Below are 9,691 nucleotides of genomic sequence, written 5' to 3'. Positions count from 1 at the left end.
CCCAAGCCGCATATGGCCTTAACGGTTATTACTAACACCTTAAACTTGACCTGGAAACAGACTGGTAACCAATGGAGATGACGGAGTACTGGCTGAATATGGGCCCTCCAAGGTGTCCTAGTGAGGACCCTAGCTGCCGCATTTTGTACCAGCTGTAATTTCGGGATCAGAGTCAAGGGTAGGCCTGCGTAGAGCGAGTTACAGTAGTCTAGTCTGGAAGTGACCGTTGCATGGATCACAGTGGCTAGGTGTTCCGAGAACAGGTAGGGCGCTAGTAGCCAGGCCTGGTGAAGATGAAAAAAAGCCGTCTGGGCTACTTTCATGACTTGAGCCTCCATAGACAGGGAGGCATCAAAAGTCACTCCCAAGTTCCTGACCACTGGTGTAGATGTTAATTGTACACCATTCAGGCATGGGAGGCGTGCTTCCTGATCCTGCCCTCTTCTACCCAGCCACAGGACCTTCGTCTTGGAAGGGTTGAGTTTCAGGCAACTCTGCCTGAGCCATCAAGCCACTGCTTCCAAACAACTGGCAAATGTATCTGGGGGGGAGTCCGGCTGGCCGTCCATTAGAAGATAGAGCTGAGTGTCATCCGCATATCGGTGGCACCGTAGCCCATAACCCTGAACCAGCTGGACCAGAGGGCGCATGTAGATGTTGAACGACATGGGGGAGAATACCACCCCCTGCGGAACTTCTGTCTTGAAGGTGTGGCCCTTCTTTGTGAAGAGACGCTGTTCTGTGTGCTCATCTCTTAGGTCACACCCAGGCAGTTGGAGAGCTGGCAGTCATGGGTCAGCAATAAAACCAGCAATGGATTCCCAATCTCATTGACCATGCTGGTAGAACGTGTAGCAAATGCAGCAGGAAGAGCTGGCTCCATGTTTTGGGGGCCCAGGGCTGAGAATTTCCATGGGCTGCTGCCAGACCTTACCACTCATACCTCCCGTCCCCCCATCTGGGGCCCTGCCCCTGCCTGTGTGTCCTTTCACTGCTTGGCAGCCTTCCCACACCCTGTACTCGATGCCTGCATGCCCTTTATCCGATGGCACTAGGCAGCGCATGTAGTAGGAAGTGCTGCCACCAGAGCATCCAGGAGGCCATTTCCATGCACCATCGGTATGCTCTTCCCCAGCAATGCACGGCAGCGTGTTTAGCTGGGTGGTAGAGCTCTGGTGAGCATGTGGATGGGTAGGCAGTAGGTATAGGAGATGAAAGTAGCCCAGCAGGGACATAAGGGTGTGCATTCAGATAGCCAGAATTCAAAAGTATACCTGAAATTTACTGTTTTAGGTTGTTTTCGCTGTATCCAGAACAGCAGTATATTTGAAATGTTGGGAGATTCTGAAATTCCAGACATTATATATATTTTTTAAATCCAGAGAGAAAGAGAGAGAGAGAGAGAGAGAGAGAGAGAGAGAGAGAGAGAGAGAGAGAGAGAGAGAACTTGCATAGGATCCCCAGCCCCCAAAGAGATCAGACTGAGCTCAGGCAGAGATGGGGTCTTCCTGGTCCCAGCCTGGTACTCTGCGAATTGAGTTCAGAGCCCTGTGAGATCTTAGATAATTCTGCAGGGGGTTGTAAGACAAGAGCTATTCTGCCAGGCCTAAGGCTGAGGCCTAAAAAGCACAGCTCTTCAGCTGTCCTACCTGTCAGAATCCACTAACAAACTCAGAGGCAACAGAGACCCCCCACTTCCCCAAGACAGAAGAGCAGGCAAATAGTTTAATTACCATTTTAATATTTACTATTGGATGCATTTATTTTAAATCTATAGTTTTGTATTATATGTTTTACTCTTACTGTTTTACTCTTACTGAGTCCCCTAAGATGGGGCGAATAATAATAATAATAATAATAATAATAATAATAATAATAATAATAATCTTAACACAGCCCGCGGCATCCAGGCTCTGCCCCCTTCAGAACAATGGCAGAGAGGAGCAGGTGCTCAGGGTGGTTATCCTTAGTGTGCGAACCAGGGCAGGGGGGCACTTCACAAAACACCCATTTGTGAAACTGCATAAAGCATGCTGAAGTGCTTGCAGTCACTCAGTTCACAGGCACTCTCTAGCTCAGGGGTGGCCAAACCGTGGCTCTCCAGATGTTCTTGGGCTACAATTCCCATGAGCCCTGCCATGAACCAGGCAGAGTTCAGCTAGTAAAGTCCTCTCAAAGCAAGCATCCGAGAACTCTAGGTGAAATCCAAGGAAAAGCTTTATTGAGTAGGCAATACAAAAGACTGACAGCAGCCAAGAAGCATTGAGCAAACTTCTTGGCAAAGACAACTGACATAGGCACATTGGTTACATATATAGGACCCATACTATAGGGGAGGGGGACATTGGAATTATGGCAGGAGAGCAAGTAACACACAAGGGTGCTACGATTCACAGGCCAGGCCAGATGGCCCTCCTTTGATCTACAATATAACAACTCTGTTTCTTCTCTGCATTCTACAAAGCCGTTTTGGGCGGAAGAGATAAGAGTGCCCATGCTGAGAACATCAGGGGGATGCAAAGGGTGGTCTGGACAATAGATAGAAGGCAGGAGAGGCATGAAGGTTTTATGGCAACAGGTTCAGAGGGCATGCGAAATACGCAGTGGGCTGAATTCAAAGGGGCATCAGGAATACTTGAATGCCAGGCAATCTGGGGGCATGAATCAAGGTTCATGACAAGCCCCTGCCAGCATGGGAATTGTAGTCCATAGACATGTGGAGAGCCTCAGTTTGGCCACCCTTGCTCTAGTTGGTGAGTGTGTTACTCAGAAGCAACTGGCTCAGGTATGCCACTTTCTCTTTTCACGTAATGCCTTGGTGGGCAGATGCATCTAGTGATTATTCCAAGTTTTAACAGGTGAGAAAGTATGAGCCCAAAAGTGCAGTATACTCATTTACATCTCAGGGAGGGAGGATTAATAATAATTTAGAGAACCTAGAGTGAATAATATATAAAGTGGGCATGTGCACAGCTTTGCTTCCCAATCATTTTCTGTCCAATCACACCACTTCTGGGGTTTCTCGAAGTCTGAAGAATGTTTCAGGGGGTTTCTCAATGGTAAAAGAGTTGAGAAAGGCTGGGATGGTGCTTCAGCCTAGGAAGGACATAGTTTGAATCCCTCGCTCATTCACAGAACCCTGTTGGGTAACCTTAGGCCTGTCACAATTTCTCAGCCTACCATACCCTCACAAGGTTGTTGTTGCTGCAATTAAGCGATAGAGGAGGGAACAATGCAAAAACCACTTTGGATCCTTGATCAGGGAGATGAGTGGGATATAAGTGAAAAATCAAATCAAATAATAGTCATTCTGCATCTGCTCCCCTCTCTTAAATTCGTCTTCTATGCATTGGAATATGCAAGATCTCTCTTCTGTTAGGGCGGGCTCTGTCCGGGATGAGGAAGGGTGCCAATTGGCCCCTTCCTCTGGACAGACCATCGGCCAGGCCAATCGGCAGGCGCTTTGTGCCTGCCGATTGGCCCGGCCGATTCCCACCCTACTGACAAGGAAGCAACTGCGAGCTGCGCGAAGTGCCTCCGACGCGTCAGGCACCCGGCCTCGAGGAACACAACGCCGCAAAAAAAATGGCCGCTGGCCAGAAGACGCCGTGAAGGAGCCGCACGCCGTCGCTACAGCCCTCTCACCGGTAAGCCACCTTTCCTCACACTACCCTCCCCAGTCCCTCGCTCTGCCCCCGCCTGCTAGCGCCCATTGTATTTGATATACAATGGGCTTTTTTACTAGTAATAATAATAATAATAATAATAGTAATAATAATAATAGTAATAATAATAATAATAATACCAACTTGAAATGGATTTCTGACACAGAAAAAACCCTTCCTGAAAATTCAGGCTAATGACAAAACTGGACCTGAAAGGTAACATTTTTAAAGAGCGCACCCCAGAAGCCATTTTGTGACAGGCAAAAAAAAATTGGGTGGGGGGGAAAGAAGGCCAAGAGAACCTTCTTTTGCTCCTTTTACGAGCTTGATTCTCATGCGCCCCCTTTCATCAGAGCATCTGAAACATATTCCCCTCCCCACCCTAACCCTGGGTCCCCGATGCCCCCTGGCTTGCAGGGATTTCTTCGTAATCATATCTTTTTGTTCTGCTCTGTGTGTGTGTGTGGGGGGGGGGGGAGAAATGTGTGTGCAACTTAAGCCTGGATAAGGGTGAGGGGCTGCGTCTAGCCGGACCCCGCTGGAAGCAGGCTGGCTCTCTAGGGTTGATCCCTTCCTTGGGTGACACTCCCTCGGGGGCGCCCTCCCTCCTCCCCACCCGCCTTGATTACAGAGTAGCCAGTCGAATCATTTTAATGAGCTCTGTCTACAGCTGTGAGGCACCAGTAACTATGGCAACTCCCTTCCAAAGTGGTGTGTTTGGTGTGAGTGTGTGAGTCACAGGGCTCGCGTTTGGGGAGGGGGAAGCGACTGGAGGAGACGGGGAGAAGGTGGCAGTCCTTGGGGAATGTTTGGACTCATTAGAATTGGGGGGTGGGTGGGATTTTTTTTTTCCAGTGAACAAGATTGGTTGCAAAAACCAGGGATGTCCCCACAGTCAAGAAGCCACTCAGAAGGCAGACGCCCAGGGTGTGGATCCTCATGAGATGATATTCTACTTTGGATTCATGCTCGGCAGGAGGACCGCTCTGGAAATGTCACCGCACTGCAGGAGAGTCCAGCTGCTTTCTGAAGTTTATCAGTCCACTCTGGCTGATGCTGCAGATCAGAGAGATAGCATCTCCTTGGCACACAGAAGGTTGCAGGTTCAACCCCCAACATCTCCAGTGAAAGACATGGTGAAAGCCTGAGTGAAAGACAGTGAAAGACATGGTGAAAGCCTGAGACCCCGGAGAGACACTGCCCATCCAGATCGATGTAACTGACCTTAATGGGCCATGGGTCTGATTTTGATTCAGGAGAAGTCACCTTTTGTTTATGCTTCCTTCTGATTCTACCAGCTCTTGACAGCTGTTGTGGGTGAAACATTTACACCTATTTGCTATTTGGGCAGAAGGTTTCTGCTCTCCTAAACATCCTACTGCCCAGCCTCACAATCTGAAAATCCGGATTACCAGTGCTGTGCTACACAACCGCACTCACTGGGGCTGGGCTGCTAGGGTTGGGCCAGATGGAGTTCCAGTCAATGTCCTACCTGAAGACCCAAGAATGGAGGCAGACGTCCAGTCACAAACATTGGGGCTAGCAGGTGCTAATCCAGTAAAGGCTGAGAGAGAACTTGGGCCTTAAATATACCCGGAAGGGGGTGGTGATGTCAGCTGCGGCCCCTCTGGGAGCAGCTTACTGACTTTTAAAATGACATGGAACCCAAAAACTGCAACTGGTAACAGTTAGGACCTACAAAGGTTGAATGTCTGTATTGTTGTTCAAATTATATTACCTTTGTTGTGCATAACAACTATAGGAATTTAAAATATATATCCAGCACATAGGCTATTGCAAACCACTATGCTATGTGCTATGAGCCTCTTGTGGCGCAGAGTGGTAAGGCAGCAGACATGCAGTCTGAAAGCTCTGCCCATGAGGCTGGGAGTTCAGTCCCAGCAGCCGGCTCAAGGTTGACTCAGCCATCCATTATTCTGAGGTCGGTAAAATGAGTACCCAGCTTGCTGGGGGGTAAACGGTAATGACTGAGGAAGGCACTGGCAAACCACCCCGTATTGAGTCTGCCAAGGGTCACCCCAAGGGTCAGACATGACCCGGTGCTTGCACAGGGGATACCTTTACCTTTACCTTTATGCTATTTGCTATGTGAACCAATAGACCACCTATAGACTGATGTGTTTTGGCCCTTGTAGGGCCTTCTTCAAAAGTCTGGGGTCCTTTATTGCTTTGTGAACCTTGAGGGACCAGTTGAAGAGGGACCCGAGGTGCTGCAGGATGTGCTGCAGTGAAGGATTCTGGGCCCATTTGATCTGTCGTGTGGCCTTATTTGGAATATTATGTACAGGTCTGGTTGCTATGGCTAAAATAAAAAAGATATGGCAGAATAGGAAAAAATGCTGAAGAGGGCAGCCAAGATGATTGAAAGGCGGGGTGGGGTGGGGTGGATTGGAGTGGATTGGGGCTGATTTATCAAGCAATGCCTGAGGTGGAGGAAGTAGATAGAAATAACTTTTTATATCTGTCCAATAATACTAGAACTCAGGGGCACCTAATGAAGTTGATGGGCAATTAGATGTGGCAAAAGAGGTCCTCCTGTTAAGCAGTACTAAATGTAAAGTCATTGCAGCTCTGGATAGTGAAACGCAGCAGCACAAATACCTTTAAAGAGAGGGTGGATGAGGCAGATTCAAGGAGGAGGGGGCCATCGGTGGCTTCTAGCACAATGAGGAGTGGTCGGTTTTGTGGGTCATGGCTGAACCATGAAACAAATCACAAACCCATATGGGCGGGGAGATTGGTTTGCAACCTGGTTCACATGAATCCATGGGCCATTCCACATTTAAACCCCTGCATTCTGCTCTGCATGGCTTTTTTCAGGAGCGGAAAGCAAGGGTTTCCAAACAGCTAAGAGGTAGAGACCACAGCTCAGCTATTTGGCTTAAATGTCTCAGAATTCTTTAAATCCTGCTTTCTGCTCCCCACAAAAACTGCGAGATGCAGGAAGTGCAACTGGCAAAGTACCAATGGAGCACTGATCCAGCAGGGCTCTTCTTGTGTTTTATGAACAACACCGATCTGCTATGATACATTTACTAATCCAATACACTTCCACAAACAGTGTAGGACCAACTATCCCATGTAAGAACCTGTGAATATAAGGAAGTCCCAGCTTGTTCAGCCCAAAGGTGCAACCATTGTTCAGTCCAAAGGTGCAACTATTGGACCATTCAGTCCAAAGGTGCAACCATTGTTCAGTCCAAAGGTGCAACCATTGGACCATTCAGTCCAAAGGTGCAACCATTGGACCATTCAGTCCAAAGGTGCAACCATTGTTCAGTCCAAAGGTGCAACCATTGGACCATTCAGTCCAAAGGTGCAACCATTGTTCAGTCCAAAGGTGCAACCATTGGACCATTCAATCCAAAGGTGCAACCATTGGACCATTCAGTCAAAAAGTGCAACTATTGTTCAGTCCAAAGGTGCAACCACTTATTTTCCTATCGTGATAGCCAGAATCCCCAGAAACCACATAAGCAGGATGGCCAGGCCACTGACTTTCTCTGCCATTGCCACTTTGACTAATGTAAAGAACATACATTCTATGGGGCACCACATCACAAGCTCACTCCTCAGTGCCCTTTGGAGAGTGCTATGCTGTGTGGCCTGATTCGGATAACCGTGGCTAGCCCAGTTTAATCAGATCTCAGAAGCTAAGCAGGCTCAGCGTTGGTGAGCACTTGATAGGAGACCACCAAGGAAGTCTAGGGTGGTTACACTGTTGTATGAACAGGGGAAACACATGCATTTGCTGTGTGCATACACTTCTGGTATTTGCAAACTAGAATCATAGAATCATAGAATAATGGAGTTGGAAGGGACCTCCTGGGTCATCTAGTCCAACCCCCTGCACTATGCAGGACATTCACAACCCTATCGCTCATCCACTGTCACCTGCCACCCCCTTGAGCCTTCACAGAATCAGCCTCAGATGCCTATCCAGCCTCTGTTTAAAAATCTCCAAAGATGGAGAACCCACCACCTCCCGAGGAAACCTGTTCCACTGAGAAACAGCTCTAACTGTCAGGAACTTCTTCCAGATATTTAGACAGAATTTCTTTTGAATTAATTTCACCCCATTGGTTCTGGTCCGTCCCTCTGGGGCAAGAGAGAACAACTCTGCTCCATCCTCTATATGGCAGCCTTTTAAATACTTGAAGATGGTTATCAGATCCCCTCTCAGTCGTCTCCTCTCCAGGCTAAACAGACCAAGCTCCCCCAACCTTTCTTCATACGTCTTGATCTCCAAACCCCTCACCATCTTTGTTGCCCTCCTCTGGACATACTTCAGTTTGTCTAGCCAGTGGATTTTTCAGATTTCACATATTCAGGTTCACATGTGCATTTACTGAGGATGTATGTGTATGTTAAGCACGTGTACTGCCCTTATTCACAGAATATATGTCTGGAGGATCATGAGGAACAGGCTGTCTTATTTTACATGGTTTGTGGGATCCCAGGGTGCATGATTAACATCTGGAAAAGTCTCAAGGAAAACTTCTGTAACCTTGTTGCCAATTTCCAAGTGTCTCCTTCCATTTTATTGCCTCTGAATTGTTAACGTCGGAAATTGGCAAGTGGGTAAGAACAGTTATCTGCACGTTCTGAAGCTTTTACTGACTTATAACGACCATCTTCCTTAGCTAAACACCTTGTGCAAAAAGGATAGATTTACAGATGAGTTTAGGCAGGTTATAAGAAAGTCAAGTGTAATGGAAAGTAATTACAAACACTTTGAACTAAATGACTTACTTTCCCCCCATACAAATTAAGGATGTTAATGGTATGCAATCACCCTTGAGTGAACTTGGTGGGGGGAGGGAGATCCTCTCATTTAGCCAGTCACTCACTGTGAGTTAGGCAAGGTGCTTAAGGAGGATTATGGGTAATTTAAAGTGAAGAGATCTAGGGGGGGGGGGAATCCTTTTTTGTCAGTGATAACAAGAGGGCATCTATAGCAACCTTGATGGCCCTGATTGGGCAGAAAGGCAGGATGTAAATTTTGTAAATACATAAAAAAACAGGACAACTTATTATTATTTTATTTTATTTTATTTTATTTTATTTTATTTTATTTTATTTTATTTTATTTTATTTTATTTTATTTTATTTTATTTTATTTTATTTTATTTTATTTTATTTTATTTTATTTTATTTTATTTTATTTTATTTTATTTTATTTTATTTTATTTTATTTCCTGCCACTCCCAAGGCTGACTCGTGGCGGCAAACATCCAATAAAAAATCCCATTAAAACCCCACTAAATACCTCCATCTGCCCCCATTCCCACCATGGATGGGAAGGAAAGAGGGCAGATCACAATAATGCTGTTTAACACCAGGGGCCCCCATCAATCTTCCTCACTGCCCCCGGGCCCCAACCATAGACCTGGTGGAAGAGCTCAGTTTTGCAGGCCCTGCGGAATTCCGACAGCTCCTGCAGGGCCCGCAGCTCACCTGTGAGCTTATTCCACCAGGTCGAGTGGAACTTCGATGACAACTGAGGTGCCTGACCCCTTTGAGAGCCCGCATGGTGTAGTGGCCAAGAGTAGTGGTCCCTCATCTGGAGAAATGGGTGTCATGTGACTTCAAGCCAGCCACTGTTTTCAGTCCTGTTTACCTCACAAGATGCCTGTTGAGGGGAGGGGAAGGAAGGTGACTCTAAGCTGCTTTGAAACTCCATAAGAGGGTTGGAAAATACCTGGAGATTTTGGCCATGGTGCCTGAGGAGTGTGGGGTTTGGGGAGGGGAGGGACTTCAATGGAGTACAGGACCATAGAGTTCACCTTCCCAAGCAGCCATTTTCTCCAGGTGAAATGATCTCTGTTGCCTGGAGATTTCTAGTCACGTGTTGGTTAGCAACCCACTACCTTAAGGCAGAGATAAAGAACTAAGCACTCTGGTGCTGCTATACTGGAGGAAATGAGGAGGGGCCTCCCAGCCTTAGGTTGCCACAGAACACGACCAAATCTGGAAACTCAGATCTCAACTAGACATGTTAATGG

This window comes from Paroedura picta, chromosome 5, assembly GCF_049243985.1.
Source record: "Paroedura picta isolate Pp20150507F chromosome 5, Ppicta_v3.0, whole genome shotgun sequence".
Lineage (NCBI taxonomy): Eukaryota > Metazoa > Chordata > Lepidosauria > Squamata > Gekkonidae > Paroedura > Paroedura picta.
The sequence above is the reverse complement of the archived record's forward strand: the minus strand, read 5'-3'. Positions refer to the sequence as shown.